Source organism: Mus musculus, chromosome 13 (assembly GCF_000001635.26).
Source record: "Mus musculus strain C57BL/6J chromosome 13, GRCm38.p6 C57BL/6J".
Taxonomy (NCBI): Eukaryota; Metazoa; Chordata; class Mammalia; order Rodentia; family Muridae; genus Mus; species Mus musculus.
In genome coordinates, this window is record NC_000079.6 from 108,127,557 (window position 1) to 108,155,127 (window position 27,571).

A 27,571-nucleotide genomic window follows, 5' to 3' on the forward strand; every position below is an offset into this window, starting at 1 on the left:
AAAAAAAAAAAAAGAACTGAACCCAAGTCAAGAGCAGTTTGTAATAGCCAGGCCATCTCCCGAGACCCTAAAGTATGTGAATTATTAAAAACAACCAAATAATTAGAAAGAGCAAATAGAACTATTAAGAAGCCAAATTGTCATAATGAAAAAATTCTTATAGTCAATAGATTTTAGTGCAAAATTTCTATAACAATCTTTTATTTAGATGATAAATATATATGGACAAGACTCTGAAGCCCAATTCTTATTTAAGAAGCTTAGCTTGCCCTTACATACACTTCCAATTCACAGGTATATGTGCTATCCAAAATAATCTTACAGGATTAATCAGTGTCTATAGAATCTGCCTCTTGTAGGCAGGTCTTTCACAGTTACTACCAAAGGAAGGACTTTTTTTTTTTTTTAAACCAGGAGAAAGAAAAAAACTTCTGAGGCAAATGCTGAGTTCTTAAATGGATAGAGAGGATAAGGTGAGTTCTTGCCTTGGCTACTACTGATCATATTCAGAGTACACGGGACTTAGAAGTGTGTTGTTGCCACCACCTGGCAGGAAAAAAAAAAAACAAAAAACCCCACACATTTGAAAGATAACACACTCTCCATCTTTTAACATAACACTGGTCCCTAAATTCAATTTTCTTACTGTAATAGAAATTCACAGCTCACACCTAAATACAAGCTCCAACCAGTCCAGGTAACTGGTTAGAAAACAAAGGGCTTTGGATCTGGGATCTCCGGGTTGTGGGGAACGGACTGCTGCAGAGCCTGGGATCATGATCCTGGGCGAAGCAGAATGCAAACCCAGCCAGGAAAGAAAACACTTTCTGCTTTCTCCTGACAGTGAGCCTGAAGTTTCCCTGCAACCCAGGTATTTGCTACCATGAAACTTGGCTGCCAGCTCAGAAACTCCATTATTACGATGTCAATGTGACCATGACCACAGCCGTCACCCAGGAGGCTGCTCTGCCCACAGTTCGCAGTTCTTATGCAAGTTTTTGCTTTTCCAGCCTACACAGCATCCATTTTAATGCCCTATTATACTTTTATATAAAAAGAGGTGTTGATCGTTCCAAAAGGTAAATCATTTTTCCTTTGGAGATATATATTTTTTTAAATCAGTTAATCATACGATAAAGATATTTATAATTGTTACTACTTTTTAACCTTTTCCCTTCAGATTTTAAACTAACCTTTAACTATCAGTTAGAAATTTATAGCAATATAAAATCATTTGCTCACTAAATATGGAAAAACCTCTGAGTACTAGAAAAGGCAGAGAAATATTTAAAAACCTGTTTCCATGACTCTCCTGTTAAATATAGAAACAGGAAAAAACTGGATTTATATTTAGTAATAGTTAAAAATAATTAAGAATAGCAAGTGAGATAAATATACTTTCTATCATCCACTTAGGCAACAGCTTAATGACATTAGCAGACATGGCATACTTTCACTAAACTAGTGGAAGCTGGGACTTGGTGCACATCTGCTTTAAAACAAAAGCCAACACTTCCAAAGTCAGCCGTCCCAGCGAATGACGGCTCCTTCACTTCATTGTGGTCTCAAGAGAGGATGAACAAGATACCCGACAAGCAGGGCCTGCACTCCTAAGTACTGTTTTTTACATTTTTTATATTAAGCAAATGCAAAAGATGCTCTTTTCAACCAGTAGATGGCATTACTCCAAAATCTTAAAACATCATTTAAAAACCCCTAAGAGCAGACCAGGTCTGTGATATGGGTACTTAACCGGAAGTTCCCCGGCACTGCAAAGTTACACTGTAACACTTCAGTTCTGAACACTGCTTTTACCCCCCCCCCCCCAAACCTCTTTTTAACTTACTCCTAACTCTACAAAAGGAAATAATGAACTCGGAACAAGCAGGAGCAAAAACTATTCTGCCTGGCTCCCCAGTGATACACAGCATCAGTTTAATACAGCTTCCTGAAGACATTCGATGTCATGGGATGCAGGGATAAAAACACGCTTTATTCGAACAGCTCTAAACATCCAGGCAGCTGTCCAATGGAGAATAATAATTAGCTAGAAATAAATCCATTGGCTTTAATATAATTCAAGTATGGAAGGCACAAAGCTTTAAATCAATGTATCAACAAAGGGAAATCTTAAATACCTTATTTTAAGAGTTGAAAGAAATTATTATAAAGGGAAATTTTTCTTTTTATGTACCTTTGAACAAAAGACATTAAACAAAATTAAAATCCAAAGGAAACTATGGTGCATACATAAATTAAGTGCCTGGAAAAAAATCTAATTAAGCTTGAAGGTTTCCAAATGAACAAAACCGCACTAAGCATGTTTTTATGTATCAGCCATTTCCTAGGGGTGATTAAAAAATTTAAAACCAACTCTACAAATTTCAATGTTTTCTCAACTTCCATGTTTAAATGTCTTCAACACCAACAGTGTGTACTCGTTTGCATGACTTAGTAATTCTACAGCTTGAAAATGTTTAACCAAATTGCTGAAGTCTCTCTTGTAAGGTGGCTGACAGACACAGAACTACTGGCACAATGTATTAATACTTAACTGACAATGTCAATGTGATTATGTGACTTAGTTTACTAATTTTTCACGCAGTCTCCCTCCCTTTGTAAAATACTTTATAGTTCTTTCTGAACTCTTCTTCCTTCCTTCCTTCCTTCCTTCCTTCCTTCCTTCCTTCCTTCCTTGTTTTTGGTTTTTCGAGACAGGGTTTCTCTGTGTAGCCCTGGCTGTCCTGGAACTCACTTTGTAGACCAGGCTGTCCTCGAACTCAGAAATCCGCCTGCCTCTGCTTCCCGAGTGCTGAGATTAAAGGCATGCGCCACCACGCCCGGCTTCTGAACTCATTTTTCAATATTCATTCTTCTTATTGTACTTATTCTTTTGAAAAAGAATACCAGCTCTATTAAGTAAAAATTATATATTAAAACTGTCAATATGCAATTAAGACGGTTTCTCTAAACAGAGAAATTCAAATTCGGTCTTTGTAACATACTAAGATTATTAATACAGTATCATTGTCTGCATTTTTGTCTTGGTACAACATAAAAATTTGGAAATTATAAACAGCCTTAATTATATTCTAAAAGGAAATCATAAGCCCTAGACTGAAAGAAAAAAAGAAAATCTGAGAATAAATTTTAACTGACTTTATACATACATATTAATTTAGTCTCAGCTAGTTTGCTGAGAATTAGAGTAAGCCAACGATTTAGATAATAGCCATATGTATATTATGTCTCTGCTGGGAAGGACAGCAGAATTCATTGAATCTTCAGTCAGGCAGAGCATGTGGAGTTGGAGAGTTCTGCAGAATATCACGATGCATACATTGAGTAGGCAGTTGGACAAATGGTCTGAAACTCAAGTGAGAGGGCTGGGTGGAAGACAAGGCTTGGAAACCATCAGCACGTATAGTGACTGACGCTATAGGAGTGGGTGCATTTAAGAAAGAATTCTGGGGGGAACAGAAGGATGGAGGAGCTGCCAGATAAGTGGCAATACTTTTGGAAACCTGAAGGAACAGTCAGAATGAGAGAATGACACCCCGAAAGGAATACTGTGGTTAATTTTTTTTTTTTTAAGAAATTAGTCAAGGCACAAAATGGAAAGAATATACTGAGTGTAGCAAGCAGAACACCCCCAGTGGTCTTGCCAGCAGCACCTTGGGTTGACGGTGAAGGCATACACACGATGCAGGGATAGGTGAGAAAGCGGAGGTTGGAGACTCAGGTCTGTCATTTATTAAAGAAAGAAAAAGGCTGAGCAGCTTCTTAATGTGTAGCATTGAGCTAGGATCCACTGAAATCCTACACAGTGTGGAGAAAATACTCAGACACAATGGTCCTCACAGCGTTTACAACCTGCCAGGGAAGGCCACACACAGCAGTAGACAATAAGAGCATGCAATAGAAACCGTGATTTAATTTTTTAAAGGGAAGGTTGGATGACTGATAGCATTGTGTAAATCTTGAAGATACAGGTCCCAACACTATGTAATAAGAGAACTATCAAAAATGCCACAGAACTGATCTAATAAAATATTATCTGGCTGGCCAGATGATTCAATGGGCACTTGCCAATAAGCCTGGCATTGTGAATTCAATTCCCAGTACCCATGTGACTAAGAGAACCAACTCCTACTGCAAATTGTCCTCTGACCTCCACATGTACAATGTGGCATTTGTGTGCCCCACAAAATAAATAAATATAGTAACAACAACAGCATCATCATCATCATCAAAAAGCCATGTCTGCCATCATTAAGCACTAGATGTGACCGTCTGAGAGAGAAACTTTAAGGAAGATGGGCTCTACTCTTTGGTAAAACATAGGGAACAGGAATACAAACAGGAAAAGGCCTGGAAAGAAATAGAAATGCTATGTTACAAGGAAAATGTTTACAACAAAGTAAAGAACAGTAATAAGGCAATTAATTTTTCTCTCATAAAAAATGATGGAAGACAAGTGTCAGGATATAAATAATGCAAATCTGCATCTTAAGGGCTTCTCATCTGCTCTTTCAAAGTGCCATCTCACCCTCCAGCGAGTAAAAAGGTAGCTGAAGCTTCACACTGCTCTAGCCCAGGAAAAATAAGAGGCAAGAGAGTACTGCTTTTCCCAACAGAAACACAGGGCAGTCACTAACCCTGTGGCATGGTGCCAGCAAAAACTACCTTCTTAGTAAGAAAGGAAAGACGGTTGTATAATGGGAGGCAAACTGCAGCATCAAGCCTGGCTCAGGACAAAGCAAGTGTTGCAACAATTAGATACATGATAGCAATGAAGAGTGGCGCTTCAGGCCCAAACAACCCTGAGACACCCCCCCCCCCCCCCCAAAGTGCCCATCCGGTCTAGAGAGTAAGGCAGGTCTAAAAAAGAGTCCTTTAAAGAGAGAGTTGAAGGTCAAAAAGAAAAGGCAAGAGGAAGGTGGTAAGAGGTAAGGGAACCAGAGTTCAAGGGCTGCACATGATACTAAAAAAGGAATTAAGACTCCTGAGAGCCAGATCAGGAGTGGAGAGCGGCACTGTTTACCAGGTCCATGGGAAGCTGTTGCTGTGGAATGTGCAGAATGTAGCAGCCTGGACCCAATGCTTAAGGACGGTATGAAGTTACTGAACTGAAGCATCCTTCATTTAGAAATCAGGGTAAGGTTAGCATGTAGGACCTGGGTTAGAGAAGGACAGCTAGAAAAGCAAAGCAAAAGGCAGCTGTACTTCAGGAGAGAAATATGAAAGGCCCAGCCCAGGACAGAGATCCTGAGGACAGAGAATATACTGTGGATTCAAAAGCTATGTAGAAAGGATAGTTGGCCATCCTGGTATTCACAGGGAGTCGAAAAAAAAAAGTGTTAAATCTGATTCTCAAGTTTCTGTCTAGACATGTAGTTGTGGAGTTAGATATGGCTACCATTCATAAAGACGGACTGTTTGACTATTCAGCAAAACTTTTGCTTTCTTTTTTGGGAGATAAGATTTTCATTTTTAACACGGTCACGCTGAATCACCTGTCTGTCAGCTACTGTCTTCTGTCTTCTGTCTTCTGGGCGCTGGGATCCGAGAGAGGCGGAACGGGTCCAATCTTTCAGGGCACTGAGCAGTGAGGCCACAATGCACCTAGTCAGTGGCTCCGAGAAAGGCAGAGAGCGACTACAGCGGGGTCAAAAGAGCTCCTAGGAGCCCAGTCTCCTAAGAGAGGGAAAAGAGGAGGGGTTGTGTTTCTCACTTCTCAAGGTCCTGTTTTGTGGTTCTGGGTAGAACCTATGAAACCTGACACTCAAAAGCACTATACCCTACCCGGCACCCAGGCCAGCCTTCAATTTGTGCTGGCCTATGAACTCTGTGGGGAATGGGGGGAGCTTCGTGCTTAGCTCTCTTGTGAGACTATGCCAGGGCCTGGCAAATACAGAAGTGGATGCTCACAGTCATCTATAGGATGGAACACAGGGCCCCCAATGGAGAAGCTAGAGAAAGCACCCAAGGAGCTGAAGGGGTCTGCAACCCTATAGGTGGAACAACAATATGAACTAACCAGTACCCCCGGAGCTCTTGACTCTAGCTGCATTTGTAGCAGAAGATGGCCTAGTCGGCCATCACTGGGAAGAGAGGCCCCTTGGTATTGCAAACTTTATATGTCCCAGTACAGGGGAACACCAGGGCCAAGAAGTGGAGTAGGTGGGTAGGGGAGCAGGGCAGGGGGAGGGTACAGGGAACTTTCAGGATAGCATTTGAAATGTAAATGAAGAAAATATCCAATAAAAAATTGAAAAAAGGTTTTATTTTATATTCATCCCTCTATACCCTCTCCTTCTTGGAAATTTACAGTGCATAAAAATAAATTAAGAACTCTAACGTTCTGTATATTGTTGTAATGACATATTTAATCCTGGTGCAAAAAATTGTAACCCAAATTTACATGGCTTAAAATATTTCCAGCTTATAATACACAGAAGTATGAAAACCGAGTCAGAGAACCTTGGCTGACACAGGAGTATTGTGAGTTCAAGGTCAGCTTGGTCTACACAGTGAGTTCCAGGGCCATCTAAGCTACAAAGCAAAAAGACTGCCTCAAAAGTAAATAAATGAATAAATAATGAAAAAAAATCTGAAAACACTGGTCCTTGAACAAAACATAGGGAGTGACTGTTAACCAGGATGACAAGAGACATAGACCTGCACAAAGGCCTGGGTATAGAAGCCCTGAGAAGCAACAATGTACAAAACCACAAAGGCAGGAAGAAGAAACTATAACAGAAGGCACACTCACAGAAGGCATTTCATAAAAGGCACTGGGCCCTACACCACCTCTTAAGGCCCTAGTTCATGTCATTATCCTAGAGAGCATAACACACTCTGGCACAACGGATAACACAGTCTTGGAACCACGCGCCTTGGAATGAAAGGATGTGTGTCAGCATCCTAGCTCCGTCACATCCTACCTGTACCTGGCTGATGAAAACGCAGGTGGTGGTAACAATGCTGATTTTAGAATTGTGTGTGTATGGGCCTGTGTACCTGGTGCCCAGAGTGGCCAGAAGAGGGAGTTGGATCCCCTGGAACTAGAGTTGCAGATGGTTGTGAGCTGCTTCGTAGGTGCTGGGAACTGAAACTGAGTCCTATCTAAGTGTAGCCAGTTGTCCTAATCACTGAGCTCTGTCTCCAGTCCCTGTCAATCTCTCTTAAGATTACTCCAAGTAATTACCAAGGCTTGAGAAATGCTAATATCACTTTCCTATGCACTACGTACTGCCTGACAGTTTATTTCCAAACCAGAATTTTAGCATTACTGAATTTTCACATGCTCTCTTCAGTCACCTGATCACTGAGTTTAAACAAAGGAAAGAATCAAGTTTCTTTTAAGGTATTAATTAACAACACAGTAATACTCACATTCTAGTACATTCAATAGACAGACTTACAGGAATTATAAATTATGTATTACTTTAGCTTGTAACTTAAAAAAAATAAGTACAATTTTTTTAAATGTGTAGCCAGGTGTAACGGTACACGCTTCTAACCCCAGTACACAGGAGGCTGGGACATAAGAATCAAGACTTTGAGGCCAGCCTGAGCTCCATAGCAAGGCCCTATCTCAAAATTAAATACATAAATAAACCAGCCTTACCACAGCGAAGGTACACTTTATAGCCATATAGGACTAGCTTGTCTACTGGGGGAGCCTCTGGACTAGACTACACTATTTTGTATTCAGTGCTCTGGATAACTTGCTCTCTCAGAAAAGCTTTGACATCTTAGTGGCAAGTCTGTGATCTGAAAGGCTCTTTATGTGACACGCGGTCCCTGTATATTGTCCTTAGACTTAACCAGTTCTCACCTGATGAGTGCCGGTTCCCAGGTTACAAGCTGAGGATACAAACACCAGCATGACTTCTAATCTTTCTTCAAGACACACTGGGTCTAATGGGGCAGATACTGTCAATTCCAACATTACTAGAAAACATCAATATTATTTCAAATTTTTAGTTTTACCAACAAAAATGTAGTGTGGCATAACTAATTCAACTTCCGTTTTCGACATCAAATTTTACAAAACAAATGGGATAAAAGGGCTATTAAAACAAAAAAAAAAAAGAAAAAGCTGAAAAAAAAGGAAGTCAGATCATGTGACTTAAAAATCCTACTTAAAAATCTCTCAAGAGCTTCCAAACGTATTTTGAATAAAAATCAAGGCATTTACCCTAATCAATGAGCCCCACTTGAGCTGGTACCAGTCAGCAGCTGACTCATTTTGTATTACTCTCTTCTTTGTTCACCACAGTCCAGCTGCAAAGCTTCCTTCTGCTCTAGGAACAGAGCCACTCCTGCCTTTAGGCCTTTTCTCATTGGTCAGGCAAACGCAGACCGGACGAGTTCCTCTCCCCATCTTGTTCCACTGCACCCACGGTTTCCCTCTCTGATGGTTGATCGCCCAACCCCCCCCCCCCTTCTAAAGAGAGAATGACAGCATGTACCTCTCAGAGTTTATTTGCCAAAGTGGACTAGAGCTTACAATAAGAAACGGGTGTGTTGTATACATTCAACAAGTATGTCTGAATGAATCAAATTACTGAGTGTTTGAGCTAGGATTCAAACTCTGTTAATCCTAGACTGCTGGCCCAGATAGACCCAAATTTGCTTTCTTTCTGTATCCTCCTCATCCTACACTGCTGTCTTAGTCAGGGATTCTATTCCTGCACAAACATCATGACCAAGAAGCAAGTCGGGGAGGAAAGGGTTTATTCGGCTTACACTTCCACATTGCTGTTCATCACCAAAGGAAGTCAGGACTGGAACTCAAGCAGGTCAGGAAGCAGGAGCTGATGCAGAGGCCATGGAGGGATGTTCTTTACTGGCTTGCTTCCCCTGACTTGCTCTGCTTGCTTTCTTATAGAACCCAGGACTATCAGCCCAGGGATGGTCCCACTCACAAGGGGCCTTTCCCCCTTGATCACTAATTGAGAAAATGCCTTACAGTTGGATCTCATGGAGGCATTTCCTCAACTGAAGCTCCTTTCTCTGTGATAACTCCAGCTGTGTCAAGTTGACACAAAACCAGCCAGTACAACTGCTTTACGTAAAATATACTATTACTATATACTTGCTGAATGAAGTAACATTTTAGATTTCAAGCCTTAAATTCTTAGGTACCCGAACAACAGAAACAGTACATTACAAGGACAAAACCAATTCACACCACTCTGTCTTTCTACATAGCTTCACTATCTTACCTACTGTTTCCCCATTGTAAAAGAAAAAGAAATATCAAGAGCCACAGACTGTTTTGTTTATAAATGTTTCCCAGAACTGGTGGAGCAAGCCACTCCTATCCTTGCAAATTACCACTGTTTCCCAAGCCCTTCCTCCCTCCAGTCCTCAGAGCTTCGTCCGTCCACCTTTCTTTCTCCCTACTTCTTTGTTCTTCTGGGTCACTAAGGAGAGTAGCTTGAGATGAATTTAAAACAAAAGAGAACTGGAATAAAAAAAGGGAATAGGTTGTTTCCTTATAAGTATATGGCTACATCTTCAGTATTTCATCCCTGACAAACCTGTTCATTCACAGAGGTAGACTGATAAATAAGAATGAGACATGAGGAACATTTTAACTACTGATTCTCTCAGATCCTAAGATCCCAAAGACAGGACATTTAAATTTACTCAATATTTACTCAAAAATGTACAAAGAGAATCGAATACAAAGCTGGGATCCTTTGGCGGCAACGTTTAGCATGCTCAAGAGTGGCCTTTATCCCTTTCTAGGATATTCCAACAGGTCTCACAGCCAAGCTGTTAAAATGCTCGCCATGCTGAACAGCCTCCAGTTGGTTATCCATTCGATCAGGGTTTTATATCATAAGAAAACATTAATTCCTACAATTCTAAAGCAGTACCTTTTCCATTGGGTAGCACAATCTATAATTGCAGTATAGTACTTTAACTCATTGATGCGATCCCCGGGACATCACGGTTGTTAGGCAAAGGTACATGAAATATTAGGAAGGCCAGTGGGAAATCTATACGCCAATAAGCATGGGACAAGCACTAGACAAACTTATAGTTCAACATATCTCAAAGGGCCACGGCACAAATTTTGTATCAGATAGCAAAAGGTACTGTTAATGTTATTGAACAAACATCATATTTCCCCGAAACACAAGAAAAGGTACAGGGATCAGAGATATTTATTAAAGTATAGACATTTAAAAAATATTAGCTACCCAGAGTAATTGTTGTCTAGGATTCAGCACAGCTTCATCTAGTGAATTGGTATAGAGTGTATTAGGAAATCATCACAAAAATCAGCTGTTTTATTCTGATCCTGCGGCTCCTCCAGGAATATAGCTATACATCTGGTAGATAATATATATAGGAATATAGCTATACATCTGGTAGATAAAGCCATAGTTTATTCACTGCACCTAAAAGTTTTCCATTACCTGGTTAATTTAATTAGAAAGTTAACAGTACAAAAGAAATTATTTCTGCTATTTCAGCTATGAAGCTACTTGAAACAATATTTTTCAGCTTTTAAAAGTAAAACTTTACAGGAAGTATATTACAAAGATTTCTTTAGGTTTTTTTTTTTTGTTTTTTGTTTTTTAAAGTACACACTAATCAATAAACTCAGCCTGTAACTGTACCTTCCAATTGGAGACATTTGGGAGTTCAATGGAAAGCCACATAGTACAGGCAGACACTTATTCTTCAGAAACAGAACTCTGAGTTTGTATTGTTCTGTTGCTAGCATTTAGCTAACATGGAGGGTTACTAATGGACAGGAAATATATATATATATATAATGAAGAGTGGACCGAAGCGTGGACAGCAGCTACTCATGCTCTGCTGGTCGACAGCTGCAGGAGAGACCAAAGTTCCCTCCCGGAATCTTGGGCAGCAATTTTTTTTTTAAAAGAAGAGAAAAGAAAAGAAAAAAGAATCCTTTCTTATTAAAGCTCAAGAGAATCTGAAGAGGAAGAAAGAGGAAGAGCTCAGGCTGGTTATGCTGTCAATTTTCGTTGTCATACTTCAGAGAAACATTCCTCCGAATGGCAACTGAACAGATGGGATTTTTCATTTTTGGTTAACTGGATGGAAGAATTGGACCAGTACCTAAAATGACATTGAAAATGAAGCTGAAACCCCCTCCCACAAGAAGGAAACAGATGCATCACTCCAGATACAAAATAAATTATTGAACAGTGCATATATTATATTGGCATCATTGTATCCAACTGTACATCTGCACAGTGTTTTAGCATCCTGGTGAGAGAACAGACATTTCCGAAAGGGAAAAGGCAACCATTGAAGTGAGTCAGATAAGTACACATTTGGGGAAGAAAAGCCAAGGCAACACTTGACTGGATTTGGAGCTATTCATGCAGAGAGGGAAAAGGAACCATAAATTATACTTTTTCCAACGCCCTTGAACTCCTGCAATAATTAAGCCATGATAGATTTTGATACAGAAGCACATTTTCAGACTCTTCAATCCGAGTGAGTAACATGGAATAACATGGAATAACATGGAATAACATGGAATAACATGGAACAATCCTCAGACCCTAGAGGTTGAGGGTGACTGTCCTCCTTCAGTACCCTGGCCGTACCCTGATGACTGAGCCACATTAAACCAGACCACACTCCTGACATTAAGTGAGGACCAGAACGGACTCACGGCGCAGGGGGATAAAAGGACAATGTGGTGATTTAAAGTTAAGTGACTGGTGCGTATGACCTGGAGCTGGAAGGTGGGCTCTTCGTGGCTTCTGTGCTCTGTTTGTACACGTGCTGTGGTCCCCTCCTCGCTCACCCTGTCCACTGCGGAAGCCAATCCAGCCAATGCGGGCGCCCCACCCTGCCCATCCTCTCGGGCGTCAACCCAGCTGAACACGAGGTTCTGGTGGTTTGCTATTTTGTTTCACTTTTAGAGTTAACCTGAGCTGGCCCTGGGCCAGCCATGGTCCTGTCACAAAGAGTGACACTACAGGAAGGTATAACCAGGGGCTGTAGATGATGCCTGAGATGCCAAATCCTAAGGATAGTGTCTAAAAAGGAAAAACACAAAGGGAAAAAAATGTTTCCAATATGAAGATTTTGCAGCTATAATAAAATATCTGGCTTCTTTTTATTTATTAAGTCATTCATCACAATGTAATAAGCTTTAATGTCTAAATATATAGATATTTATCACACATAGCTTCCAACCAAATTATATTTAATAAGGATTCTCTACTTTGAGACCAATACTCTGCCTCCCAGACTGGCAGGACGGCAGAGATGAGAAAAATGCGTTCCGCTCAGCCCCACCTGTGATTCAAGGAGAGCAGACAGCACACCGGCACAATCACAAGCCTGGAGCGTGGACTCACAAGCCTCACAATGGCATTTATGAGTAGTATTTATTTTGGAAATAGAAGTTGTACAGGGAACTGTTGCAAAGTCCTTCTGTGCATTCTTGCAATCCTTTTTAAATGTAGGCAACTGTGGAGTAGGAAAGAGCTCACACAGAGAGAGACGGACAGAACGTAAAAGCAAAACTGAGAAGAGGTTGGGCCAGACTGGACTTTAATCAAACAGCGGGAAGCCTTGAGGGGAATAGGTGGGATGTGGGATATGAGGAGCAGAGAGTGACTGGGAATGGTGAGTCCATAGGGGCTCCCTCCAAGAAAGGAGAGGGACAATAGAACCTTTAGAACGGCCATGGTGTGGCTGGACGCCTAAAGAGTCTGTTGCTAGAAGAAAGGCCTTGGTGTGATATGGCAACGATTCACAGAAGAATGAGAGAAAGAAGTGAAGCACTAGTTAGGTATACGCTGTCCCCCTGCCTCATTCCAAAGCTCTTTCTAAGCTAAACCTGTGCTGTTTCTATTCTTCATTCTCTACTTGTAACACCTCGGATACCACCTGCAATCAGTCTTGCATGAACATGACCAAATGTCTTATTGCTATACGACCTAGTGCACAATATTCATCTACTTATGCAAGATGCTCCTTCTACAGTGGTCATTGGTCATGGGAGGACAAGGAAGCTGAAGGATGAGTCATCAAAAAGCCAAGTGAAAAGCTGCGTCTCACAGGGCACGGTGGACACCCAAGTCCAGCTGCTTCAAACTGAAGGCTGATGGGGTGGGGGAGGGCCAAAGGGTGACTCCAGGAAGTGCCGTGTTCTCCTTTCAGGTTAAGTTAGCCTCTCCTAATTAAATTCATTTTCACATTGATTGATTGATTGTGTATGAGCACGCACACATTCTTGGGGGTCATGCTATAGCATGTGTAGAGGTCAGAGGATAACTTGCAGCAGTTGGTCCTCCTTCTACCATGTGGGTCCCAGGAATCAACCCAGGCCTGCGTCATCAGACTGGCAGAAAGCACCTTTCCCCGTGAAGTCTTCTTGCCAACGCTAAGCTTGACTCTGACTTTTTGTCATCATCAGAGAAACACACCTGAGGTAATATGGGCATGAGGTTAACATTTATTAACATTAAACACAAACCAAGCTAGTTTATGAGTTTCTAGGGCATCAGTGTGACCGCTTGGAAAGTTCTGAATGATCAGTGCTTAGAGACAGATGAGACAACCAGGGGGCTGAGCTTCCTCCTCTGAACGTAACATCTCAATGTGACAGAAAAACATCCAAGTGCCATTAATGAAACCACGCAGGGTACAGTTATCAATAAACCCACACACCCCACTGAAAGGACTTTCACTTTGCTTGCTCAGCCTTCAGTTGGTCAGGTGATTCATACATTTTTAACGCTATCAAGTTATATAAGCATCAGCACTGATCCTTCAAGGCGTTTTATATTCACCTCAGCAATCTATTATATCTATATTTTAATTTTTCCTATATGCTGTCCTAACAGTTTTTACTTAGCCTGATAAAAATTCATTATGTGAATTCCAGACCAAAAAAGAAAATTCTTCTAGAATTCTAAACATTGTTAGCTTTCTATTATAAAATGAAAAGGTTACAATTAAGCCATATATATTAAGGCCTTTTTTCATTTTCATTTTCAACATGTATGGGTACTTTGGCTAAATGTTTGTGCTCTCTAGGTGTGTCTGGAAGCAGTAGAGGCCATACGAGGGGCTCAGATGCCCTGGAACCAGAGCGATAGCTGACTGTGGGCCACCATGTAGAAGACTTTAATTAATTTTCTGCTGATGCCGTCTACTGCCCTGATCTGGTTCAGATGGCCATGCCACAGTACTGGGACTTGCACTCAGAACTATTTTCTTTATATTTTCGGCACATGTGAGTGTGGCTGTGTGTAGAGTTATATATTGACTGCAGTGTTTTGGGGGGCCAGAAGGGGACCCTGGGTCCCATGCAGTTAGAATTACAGGTTAATTTATTATTTTTAATTGAGGTAAAAATCCATTTGACTTTTATTAACGTGGGAAATTCAGTAGTGCATTATCCCTGTAGTTGGCTCCTTACCTATCCCAAAGTTGTTTTGTCGTCGTCCCTAAAGCAAACCCTGTAAGTAGGAAGCTGCCCCTTCCTGTGTCACGGCTGCCCGTGGCCCCTGCAGTGCACACTCTGTCTCAGTGCATCTGTCTACTCTGGACACTTTATATAATTAAATCATACAGTGTGAGCCTTTCTGTTTTCACAGGAGACTCACTGGGTCATCCCCACTCAGCATGCATAAATCAGCGCTTTATTCCTTTTCCTGCCTGAGTGTGGGCTGCATTATACATACACACATGCAGCAACATCACATCTGCTTTATCCATTCTTCTGCGACGGCCACTTGGGATACACTGAAGCTATGCACAGTATTTTAAGGCAATCAAGTGAGTTCACTTTTCTTTGCACACATGCAGTAGAGGGGCTGATTTTGGGGGGAGACTCTGTGATAACCTCTGAGGGACCACTAAGCATTCTTCCCAGCAACACACCTCCATCAGTCCCCAGTCCCACAGAGAGCTCTAGTTTGTATGCCTGCCATTACTTTCTTTTTCCTCTGAGACTCAGCCACATCCCCCTCACATAGCCCGATGGTTTAACTTTATCATTGTATTTACTGATTTACTTGGGGCCGAGGCAATGTCTTCCTATAGAATCCAGGCTTGCCTTGAGTACACTGTGAACCTCTGGTGAGGCTAAAAGTGCAAGCCTCTGTGTCAGCCTCTCAAGTAGCTGGGATGATAGGCCAGGACCACCAGGTCTAACTCACTTTTTCCTCTTTGAAATCATAGTGGTTGTAAAGTTCTTGACTTGTTCTTCTCAAAGGACTATGCTTCTGTGTGCTTATTAGCCAGTTTATCATCTTTGTAGAAAGACCTACTGACAGCCATTGCATGCATGTATACAGATGAGATGGCTAATGACTACTATGTATAAACATGTACATATGTCACTATATGTTACATAGTTATATATGTAATATTAAATATCCTATAATAGTATGTTATTGAATGATTATATATTATTTACTATATATTAATATTATATAATATATAGCTACATAGTTATACATATCTAGTATATATAAATATGTAATACTTAAAACATATATAACATGTATAATGACATATATATGATCATTAGAATATATATAACATATACAACTATATAACATATAATGCCACACACAAGCTATATATATGTATATGTATATATGTATGTATGTGTGTGTGTGTATATGTGTGTGTGTGTGTGTGTGTGTGTGTGTGTGTGATTAGTCTTTTCCTCCATATATATGCATGCAATGGATGTCAACAGGCCTTCTTGCAAAGATATTCTATAACTATATACCATGTGACATACAGATATAGTGATCATTAGTCTTGTCATCACTGAGTTATACAAGTTCTTATTTTAGATAAAAGACAAGACACGTTCTATGGTCTTCAAGCATTTCCCTTATTCTTATGTAAGTCTTTTGATTTCCCTGACAATGTCCTTGATGAGCAAGGGTTTTTATTGTTGATGACGTCTACTTTATTGTAGTTTGTACTTTAGGAATCCTGCCCAGGACTGCATCGGTAGCCCAAGGCTACCGACGTTTACCCACAGGCAGGGCTTTTAGATGTTCGGTAAGCTCCACTCTTGTGTTAATAGTTGATCTCCGTGGCGCACAGTGTGAGTTTTTGCAGCTCTATCCTTCGCAGTGCTCTCAGTACCATTGGTTGAAGGTGTTTGTTCCCCACAACAGTGCTGGTGTCCTTGCTGTAAATCACCTTCCTTGTGAGCTCCTGTCTGTGGTCATCTATTTAAACTACACATTTCTCCAGGAGCTTGAATGTTCCCGGAGCTGGATCTGAAAGACTGCTGAGGTCAAGGACTTCCCGTCAGCTTGGCTACATATTTTGTGAGCAGCAGCCACCCCTGTAACCTGGGTTACACTTCACAGGGATGAGAGATACACTGATTTTCAGCATCTTCTTCTTCATGAAGGGAAATGGAAGTTCCATAGTTCGGGCACTCCAACAGAAACACAATTTTTACAGTTGTGAACTACACTTATTTTTCTATGCGATAGAATTCTACACACTAGAATTACCAATCTCCCGTTCTCTTCAGGCCGCCGTTGCTGGAAGGAGAGAGATAGTCAAAGGGAGGGAAGGCAATCCAGTCAAGGCATAGATTTCTATTTTCAGGAAATCTCTACCACTTTAAGCAATAGTCAATAAACTTAGAGGAAGGGACCAAGAAGCAGCTTACCACGTAGGCACGGGCACCCATCATTAGCACTAGCACATTCACAGCGGCCACAGCCAGGCTGTGTGAGACAACTGCTCTTGTATTTGGTCTTTGTTGCAGAGGCGTTACTGCAAGCTGTGTGAGTGCATAGACTCCCACGACATCTATGCTCTCTAGGTTTATGAACCAAGGAACTCGGACACAGAAGTGGGCAAAAGGAAATGAGACAGTAAAATATAAACCTTACTTAAAATTGTGAATTGCATTTGTTTTTCTATGCGTGTCTGTGTGCAAAAAGACCTGTGGAGACTTCTGATAATTGTGGGAGTCTGTTCTCTCCTTCAAACCTGTTCCAGGGATCAAACCTAAGTCATCAGGTTTGGCTGCAAGCACCTTTACTCACTATGCCATCTAGGCAGCCCCTCAAAGATTTTTTTAAAGCTAGCTGAAAACTAATTTTCAGATCAATGTAAGAAAGAACTAGAATAGGAACGAATAAGAATTATTTCCTTCTAATCTTTATTACATCAAAAAGTACAGGAAATTATTCTTTTTCCCTTTTTATTCTTATTTATCACCTAGTGCCTAAGACCATAACTCAACTAACCCTGCTCCATCAAGTTCCTAACTCCCCACTGTTGCCAACATGGAGCAACACCGATGCATTTATTGACAATTCAGTGAGTGACATTTTATAGGGAGATCAGTCATTTCGAGCACCAACTCTCCAACTTAATAATAGGCTATTATGATGAAGACTATTCAGCAGCCTAGGGTGGGACCGGAGATTCTGCAAGGAGACAGATCTATGAACTGCAGTCTCAAGGACAGACTACCAGGACTCTGAACAAAAAGAATAGGATGTAAAAGATAAAATACCAACAAAATCGTTAGGCCTACAGGGATGTGCACACTCTCAAAGGACTGCTTTCCCCTTTATTCTGTTTCAAGAGAGAGCAAAAGAAGCCGTGTAAGACAGGTAACGGGACGGGATGAGCCAGTCCACCTCCCAGGTCCATTTTCTTAATGTTAACAAGCACCAACTAGACTCCTGCTATCCACCGGAGGTGTTGACAACAGAAAGATTATACAGTATAAAAACTTCACCTTAGAATTGGACGGCTTTGAAATTTCTGAAGAAATGGGAAGCATCCACACATACCCAGAAAGGTTCTGGCATCACAATAGGAGAAGCTAAAGCAATCTCAGACATTCTAACCAAAGTCCACTGCAGCAGTGTTAGAATTAAATAAACAGCTGAGTGAGTGTGGTGTCAACCCAACACTCAGGAGAGAGGCAAGAAGACAACCACAGGTTCGAAACCAGCTTCGTCTACATGAGGAGTTCCAGGTCAGCATGGGTTATGCAGTGAGATCCTATCTTAGGAAACTAAAAGGTAACAACAACAAGAATTACAGTAAACAGAAAATGTACTAAAACAAAAAACAATCAACTTAATAAAATGAAAGGATTTGTACTTCACAATGTCACCTTTAAAACGATCTTACATACTTTTTACCAAGTCCTTTTACTATCCGTTTCTGTTGTAAGTGCTCCAGACTTGACATGGCAATACCCTAAAACTGTTGGCATCTGTAATTATCACAGGAGACCCACACAAGATTGGGCTTATTAATGTTCCATCACGAGGAAGGAAAGAGAGGCTCAAACCACCCCACACCTCCTCAGCAGAGAGAGAGCAAGTGCCTAATGCTGGCAGGGAGGGGCTCACAACCCCCCCGCCCTATAAAGTGGTTACTGATTGCTGGGGAGAGAAACTTGAGTGGTTAGCTGCTTCTAAGTTAACATGCATCTGTGGGTCACTCCTCACTCACGATCCTCTAAGGAACCCAGTTATATGCACTGATTCATCAAGCAGGACTTGGATGGATTCACATCTTTGTTCTGTCATTAGTGCCCTATCTGAAAGGAGCAGATGTCTGTTCATGTCTCCTCAGGAAAAGCTAATGCAATAGTTCTGACCAAAATGATACACAGAAACTCAAGACATGACATTAGATCCTTTATTCAAAGTCTGTTTAGAACAAGCCAGCCTCCCGTCATCTTCAATCTTACACACCACAACTCAAACTGACCACGAGCAACACTATCAAGCCACCATTTATAATCAAATGTAACCATTGGTTCATGTCCTTATCAGTAACTCCCAAATCTCTATTTCTAAGTCAGACTTCTAAATTCCAGGCTCATTTACACAATTTTCTGGGTATCTCTATTTAGATGTCTAATCAAAACTCAAATGGAGCCTACGACTGAAGACCTCATCTTACCTCTCCATTCTTGAACCTCTTGCAACTGCTTAAACAACAATCCTCAGAATTATTCTTAAACTGTTTTTCTTGCCTCACTTCAAAAAATAAAACAGCAATCCCAGATAATGGTAGCCATACAACTGTAATCTCTCAGCACAACTTTCTCTAGAAAACAAATGTGTGTGTGTGCATACATACCTATATACATACATACATACATATATATACACACACATATATATATGTACACACACACACAAATGACTCAGCCTGTGAAAACACTTGTCATACAAGCTAGATGACCTAAATTTGATTTCCAAAGCACAGAAAGAGGAAAGAACTCTCCAAAATTGTCTTCTGACCCCACACACATAGCATGCCCACATCCCACATTCACACATCACAAGTACAGTAATAATATGAAGTGTGTGTGTGTGTATGAAAGTGATCTCAGTGTGCACCTATTGGGATGGTAATGCACACCCTGTGCTATTTATGCTGAGAGTATGTAATTTGCTATTTGATTTTATAAGGGTTATCATTAAGAGACTGCATGGAGTCTCAGAAGAGATTCTGAATTTTGAAACTGTTGAGTGTGAAGGACTATGGGGACTTTGAGGTTGGACTGAATGCATTCTGTATTATTATGGCCACCAGCCTATGGCGCCAGGGAGTGGAATGTGAGGGTGACAATGAGATGTTCCCCTATTAGTCTCAGGCATCTGAACACTTAGTCCTCAGTTGGTAGCACTGTCTGGAGAGACTTCGGTGTGGCTGTGTTGGTGGAGACCTGTCTCTGGTGGCAGGTTTCTGAGACTTACGCCATTTCCAGTGTGCTCGCTCTGTTTTTTTGCTTGCAGTTCAAGCTACAAACACTCAGATTCCAGTTCCAGCTGCCACGTCTCTACTCTGCCATCATGGACTCCTATCCCAATGGACCCGTAACCCCAAATAAACTCTTTCTCCATAAATTGTCTTGGTCATGGCTTTTTTTTTTTATGACAGCAATAAAAACTCAGGAGCTGTAGCCTCGCTGGAGGAAGAGGATCATCGGAGGTGGGCTGTGGTCCTTTAAATCCTTGGACCCTTCCAATCTGCTCTCTGCTTAGTGCTTGCCGTTCAGGCTGGGAGCTCAAGGCTTCCTGCTCCTGCTACCAGGCCGGATGCTTGTTCCTGAGCCTCTTCACCATGATGGACTCTCAGCCCCACACCCGTAAGCCAAAGCAAACTCCTCCTTCTATTAAGTTGTTCAGGGTCACGGTGCTTTTATCACAGCAAATGAAAAATAACTAATATGCACTTTAAGTTATAATAACAACAACAACGAGAATGAGAAGAGGAGGGAGAGGAGGAGGAGGAATGGGGATCTGGAGCGATGGCTCAGTGGTTAAGAACACCGGCTGCTCTTCCAGAGGATCCGGGGTCTATTCCCAGCAACCACACAACTCTCCTCAGACGATGCACATGGCACACAGATATTCATGCAGGCAAGACAATATATACATAAAAACAAAAAATCTCTTCAAACTTATCAAGAAATAAATGTGTAAGTGATAGATTTGGAGAATATGTTCTAAAAACTGAGATAGGCGAGGAAGACAAATACAACACAATCTCACGGATGCATGAGATATAAACTCAAAGACACACGAGCGATGCTGCTTATGAGGAGCTGGGGAGGTGTGCTGGGAGCTGAGGATACACAGGACGGAGGAAACAGTTTCCTGCCCAGCATGGTGACAATGGCTAACGACAGACCATGTATTATAAACCTGACACTTGCTGTGGGGTTGGAGGTATCTCACTATAAAAAAAGAAAAGTTCTAACTATATGAGGCAGTATGCCTGTTAGCTTAACGTATTCTATAATGTAAACACATACTAAATCATGCTGCATACCAGAAATGTAAATGCTAAATAAATTTTCTTAAAAAAAAAAAACAAAAATAAAGCAAATGTTTTACTGGTTAAAAACAGTAGCATCGAGAGCGCTTGCTTGGGGAACGTATGTGAGAATTTGTTGTGTTATTTTTGTAGCTTCTTTAAGTGTAAAATTATGTTCAAGTATGAAAACAGCCACCCAAGGCGAAGCTCCTAAGGTGATCTTGTTCCAATCTGACTACTACCTGTTCCCAGTACAAACTAAAGCGGTCCTTCTGAGACCATGAACCAAATGACGCCATTCTTCTCAATACCCAGTAAGAACAGCTGGCTAAGTCCAGAGTGAAGAAACTCACATTGTTATTCTCTGAATGATGCATTCTTGCTTCAGAGAGCCACTTGGCCATCTCATTCCAGTCTTCCTTCAAATATAAGTCAAGCAGTCCTGCCCCACTGACCTCACCCACTCCCCAGTACCCTGCACGGTGTACCCAGGTCACTGACTACCCCTTCTGCACTTCCTGCATGGTCACTGCTGTGTAATCTACTATGCCTACGTATGCTTTTTAACAGGACTCCCTCCACTACGCTGAGAGCACGCACTACAGCGTACACTCTCACTGGTGTACTTCCAATCCCAGAACTATGAATACCAGTGAAATAAACGGACTAGTTTTGCTGAACACCTGTTACTATCTAGCAGTTATCCAAAGGAATAACAATCCAGCTGCATAGTAACTATTTATAATCAATTGAGGACATGCATGAAATACATAGGCTGACTATATTTTTAAAAGTTCTTGGCACAGAGGCAGTGGCAAACTGCAGCTGTATTTATATCCAGGAATTGCTCAGTGTATCATTAACAGTTTGTCCAAAATAAGACTGTGTCACCTATAAGATCAGTCCTCGACGCAGCTATTTACTATTACAACTCCTCAACTCATTCCTCAAGAATATTCCTCAAGGCCGTTGCCACAATTTTCTAGGGGTTAAAATGTGTCAAAAGATGAGTGTAAAATGAAAGGGCAAATCTTGCAGAAGGTAGCTTTATGAAGTCTACAGAAGTACTATAGAATCACAAGAAAACTGCTGATTTCTACTTTATATGACCAAGATAGTGCAGCAAGATAGGAATATGAAAAATAGCTCAAACAATAATATAGTAAAGATTATTACAAATATTTAGAAAGAATGGCAATACCCTCAAATTTTGCAAAAAAAAAAAGAAAAAAAGAAAAAAAGAAAGAAAGAAAGAAAGAAAGAAAGAAAGAAAGAAAAATAACACTTCTTACTTTCAGTAAAAGAGACAAATGTGACTTAAGGATATCATGTTGTGTTATTATAACTTTGTCAAAATATCTAAGTTAAAACAAACACACAATACCATGGTGGACAGATGGTTTAGGAGTTAAGAGCACCAGCTGTTCTTCCAGAGGACCCGTGTTCAATTCTCAACACCCACATGGCAGCCCGCGACTGTGTTGAACTCCAGTTCTAGAGAATCCGACATCATCTTGTGGCCTCCTCAGGCATGCACAGGTGTGGTGTGTAGACTTATATGCAGGTAAACCACTCATACATCAAAGAAATAAATCTTTAAAAAAAAAACAGTATTGGGGCTGGTGAGATGGCTCAGTGGGTAAGAGCACCCGACTGCTCTTCCGAAAGTCCGTAGTTCAAATCCCAGCAACCACATGGTGGCTCACAACCACCCGTAATGAGATCTGACGCCCTCTTCTGGAGTGTCTGAAGACAGCTACAGTGTACTTACATATAATAAATAAATAAGTAAATAAATCTTAAAAAAAAAAACAAAAACAGTATTATTCAACATACAAAGGGGGTGGCGCTTCTGGGCATGTCCCCAAAGACTGTATGTCATACCAGAGAGACACTTGCACATGAGTGTTTATTGCTCCAAATTCACAATAGGTAGGAAATGAACCAGCCTAGGTAGTCATCAATGAGGGACTGAAGACACACATGAATGAATGAAGATCATGTGCTCTATTTGTTCAATGGAATTTTACCCAACTGTAAAGCAGCTACATGAAACCATGAAATCTGCAGGAAAATGGATGGAACTGGAGGTTACTGTGTTAAGCCCAGCAACCTCGACTCAGAAGACAAATTCCATGTGTTTTCCTTCATATGAGGATCCTAGATTTTAACTTTCATGTATGTAAGTGTGGGTACAGAACATACGACTACAGAGAGCACCGTGAGACAGGAAAACAGTCTTAAAAGATGGGAAAGTAGGACATGAAAACACGTGGTGGGCACTGAGAGGGAACAACAAGTGCAGGGGGCACAGGGTGGGCACTGAGGGGGAGGCAGCAAGCAGGGGGCACAGGGTGGGCCCTGAGGGGGAGGCAGCAAGCAGGGGCACAGGGTGGGCCCTGAGGGGGAGGCAGCAAGCAGGGGCACAGGGTGGGCCCTGAGGGGGGCAGCAAGGGGCGAAGAGACACAAGGGGACAGGAGGGGAGTGCAGGAGAAGCACCAGCAGAAACAATGCATATCAGTGCCACAGTAACCATTACTTCATATGCTAATTAAAAATACAATTTCAGAACCCGAGGGAGAGGAAGTATGGAAATAGGGGTGCTTATCATATTGCATTATATCATATTGCATTATATCATATTGCGTTATATCATATTGCATTATATAAATGTATATGCAGTTCTCAGAGAACAAATTTTCTATACAATTCCAAATAGTAAGCCCTAAATACATATACATATGAAAGATGTTAAATAAGCTCAGGTTATATACACACATACATCATATCTCATATACACACTTAGATATATGTTATCATGATGAAAGACTAAGAGGTCATGAATATGAGAAAGTGGTGGGGCGATGGAGGAAAGGGAGGGAGAAAAAGGAGGGGCAGAAAATGTAAACAAAATTCTCATATATAAAACTGTCAGAGAAAAAATAAAATGTAAAAAAATTACATTAAATTATAAAGTAGAATCTCTGAAACATCGTTTTTAGAAAGATGTGAGGTGCTATAATTACACTGATATACTCACTCACAATATGCACATATGTCAAGACATCACTAGAACAACCATAGCTACATACAAATTTTGCAAAAGCCACTCAATGAAGCTGATGGGGAGACAAGTACTTAACTCATTCTTACGTCAGAAGTCACCATGCAGTTGTAATTAGTCTCACACCTCCCTGTTCATCAAATGTCTCCTTCCTCACACGGCCATCGTAAGACTCTTCATACATACACTCTTTAAGAGTTACTAAACACTGTGCATAGTCCAGGCCAGCTTAACTTCACTTATCTAAGAGTTTTATTTACTCATAGGCAGTGCACTATAAAATGGCTTCTGGACCTTAAGGGGCTTTAAAGTGGAACCAACATTGATGAAGGGAAGACAGAAGACACACTAAAAAGGGGGAAATGGTTTTCAGAGAAAAGCCCTAGAGAGATGCAGACACAACTAATATATGCTAAGTGAGAGTTATGTTCTAATAAATAAGACAATATAAATCATTTTATGTGACATATTCAGCTAAAATGGAAAAACTTAACCAGCATCTTAGGCAGAGGGTGCAGTTTCTCATTTGGACCACAAGATGGAGCCATTAGCCAGCTGGAATGCAAGATTAAAGTAGAGACAGCCTGATTGAAATGACTCAAGCTATTTTAAAATGTCTTTATGCAGTCTATTTTTAACAGTATATATTCTCTACTCCATTTTGTAAAAATGGATTTAGAATAAAGTTTATAATAGAAAAAAATTATTCTAACAGTTGAATAATGAAGCCTACCACATAACTCTGAAGGTATTTATTTCTCAGTACCAGTCCTCATTCAACTGTGACTTCTAAAGAATGTCATCGCAGTCTGTCCCTTGTAAAGCAGCTTACACTTAGCCTCGGGCAGCAGCAGACATGACTTTCTGGACTGACGCTCTTTGGAGTTAGATGAGGATAACAGTTATCTGCCTGGTTTTAAATGCCAGGGAGAATGGGCTCTGTAAACACATGACACGGTTGGGTTCTGTTACTGAGTGGTCCTGATGAAGCAACACTATTGCTTTTCTTAATTCTTGAAATCTCCCACAATGCAGCGTCTCGGGGCAAATGCTTAGAAGCGAGTCTAGCACACAGTGTTTACACTATGATCGTTAGTATCAATACTGACCTTACTGTCCTAAGCTAAAGCAAATGTCAAAACCCTCAAACACAAAGACAACCAGCAGCCGAATTCCTGGAGACACTTGTGATGTCATTTAACTATAGACACAACCCAGATTGCCAACCTCCCACAATTAGTTTCCATTGCAGCTCAAAGGTCCCACGCTCCCCGGGTAGGGAAACCAGGAGTCTGTTACAGCTGCTTAGGTTCATTTAAAGCCACAGCAAGGGACTGGCATGGGTGACTGTCAACACACGCCATCCTCACGTTTTGTTGTTGAAAATGTGATAGACACATGTTCAGGGCCAACAATGGGCCTGTCCTCCTGTGACAGAATACAGTTAGTACTTAAGGACATGGACTTTGTACATGACTGAGGGAATTCAGGAAACAATAAAAAACAAAATCTTGTAGGAAAAACTACCGACAGCAAAGTATGACTGCTGTCCCCGTCCATATTGTGTATTCCAGTTTTTCTTCTATTTTCATTATGTGTTTTTGTTGTTGTTGCTGCTGCTGCTGCTTGGATAAATAAATGCTCTGATTCCTCCTGGGTGTGTGTGGGAAGTGAGATTCCTTCAAATCACTTTCAAGTACAAAGCAGGAAAGACAGTCAATCTTGATTTTTGGAACAATGCTGCCCTCTGCTGGAAGAGCTGAAATATTTTCATTAGTCTCAAACCTGGAGGAGTCTAGAACCACCTTCCAATTATTAACTAAAAAACCAGAAACTATACTTTCAGTTGTGGCTGTTTTCCTTTCCCATATTCTCCGTGATTATTTCTAGTCTCTAAATAATACACGTGAATTGGCTGAGGTGAGGCCTTCCAAATCGATATGTCTTTACTATACACACAACAGTGGAGGATGCAGGTTTTGAACAATTAGATAATGGTTCTGAAGGGAAATTGTAAGGCTAAGTATCTCTACAGAAGTCTGATGATGTAATGAAACTCAGTTCAGCAGGTCAGAGGCAGGTCCATGTCTGACCACACTGGAAGTTCACTATACCATGGCTAGGTTCTTTTATTTCTGGTAGGAATACTTATTCCTGCCAGGCTAATCTAGCTCATTTATTGAACAGTATCTGAATTGCCTAGTCTAGACTCTTTGAACTACTTCATCCGTGTATGTGCTTTGTTCTGTTTTGACTTTTAGAATTGAGGGCCAAATGATACCTCAATTCATTGTATAGCTGCCTTTGCAGCACCTACCCCATACACAGGCAGACACACAGGAAACTCATCGTTATACACAGGGGAATGGGGCAATAACCCTGCATTTGAAATGAGAATTTAAGCTAGTTGGTGGCTGTGAAAATATTAAAACTCAACATTCGATGAAAGAGCGGTAACTACGGTTAACTTAAGCTCACACAATGGAGGTATTGTGATGACACTGAGAATGGCAAAGTGTGTTTCTAGTGTGTGTTCCTATATGAATGTGTAAATTTTAAATGACTAGAACTCTATCTACCTATTATCTCCCCCAATCCTATTCGGTTCATATATAAAAGAGGCTTATAGCTGTGCTAGAAAACAGATCAAAGTTCCATCAATAGGTCTGTGACCTGTAGCAGCCGCTCTGTAGCAGCCTCCGGTAACTCCAGCCCCGAGGGTCCCATTCCCTCTTCTGGCCTCTGTGGGCACTGACATACTTGAGATACACACACATGTGCGCACACGTCGTGGCCAGGGGTGGGGCAATAAATAACTATGAAAGCACTGAAATCAATGCATAAAAAATAAATTCTACTAATTTAAAAGGCTCATCAAACACGTATCAATGCATAATTAACAGAATGAAGAAGAGGGAGATAAGAGAGCCATTATGTCGTATGCACACAAAGAAAACAATATAATTGCATATTATTAAGTGAAAGCCAATGTGAAAAGGTTATACACGGTACAGTTACAACTCTGGCTCTTGGGAAAAGTAAACTACTCAGGCAGTGACAGTTAGAGATTCCGTGGGAGGAGCAAATGGTGGAAACTCACCTAAGACGCTGGCTGAGTGTGGGAAAGGAAGAAAGACTGTGTTAGTAACTTCCAAATAGCTTTCCTGTAAACCTAACACAAAGTCATGGGCCAGTCAGATGCTTCCAAAAGCAGAGGTACTTGCTTCCAAGGCTATCGACCCGAGTGAGCTTCAATCCCCAAACCCACAGAGCAGAAGGAGAGAGCTATCTTCTGTCCCAAGGCTTCTTCTGCTAGCCACAAGCACCCTGTGGCCCAAGCAGACCCATGCACACACACATAATGAATAAACAAGTCAATATTAACTAAAACGCCAGCCCATATATTTCAGTTTATGAGAGTAAACAATTTTGAGATACACTCATGAAAAAAAAAAAACAAAAACCTTCTGAGCTAACAGGGAACAAGCAAGGAGCTATTAGATTAAGCTTACAAAGGGAGTTTTAAAAGCTGGGTTAAGGAAATGGTTCCATGGGTAAAGTGCTTTTATACAAGTGTGAGGACCTGAGTTCAAATCCCTGCATCCATGTGAAACACCAGCTCCTGTACCATGTGCCTATAATCCTAAGGCAGAGAAGGTGGAGCCAGGACGATCCCCAGGGACAGCCAGCAT

General features: G+C 41.0%; 1 protein-coding gene and 1 long non-coding RNA gene across 5 annotated transcripts in view; both read right to left on the minus strand.

The window, feature by feature from the left end:
- Nucleotides 1-27,571, minus strand: part of Ndufaf2 (NADH:ubiquinone oxidoreductase complex assembly factor 2) — a 106,064-nt gene that overhangs the window by 74,968 nt on the left and 3,525 nt on the right. The gene's annotated exons all lie outside the window — the stretch shown is intronic.
- Gm52057 lies at nucleotides 3,580-8,728 on the minus strand. Its single transcript, XR_003950676.1, has 2 exons — nucleotides 7,844-8,728; nucleotides 3,580-5,697 (listed from the first exon to the last, which is right to left on the minus strand). It is a non-coding gene; the product is annotated as a predicted gene, 52057 (long non-coding RNA).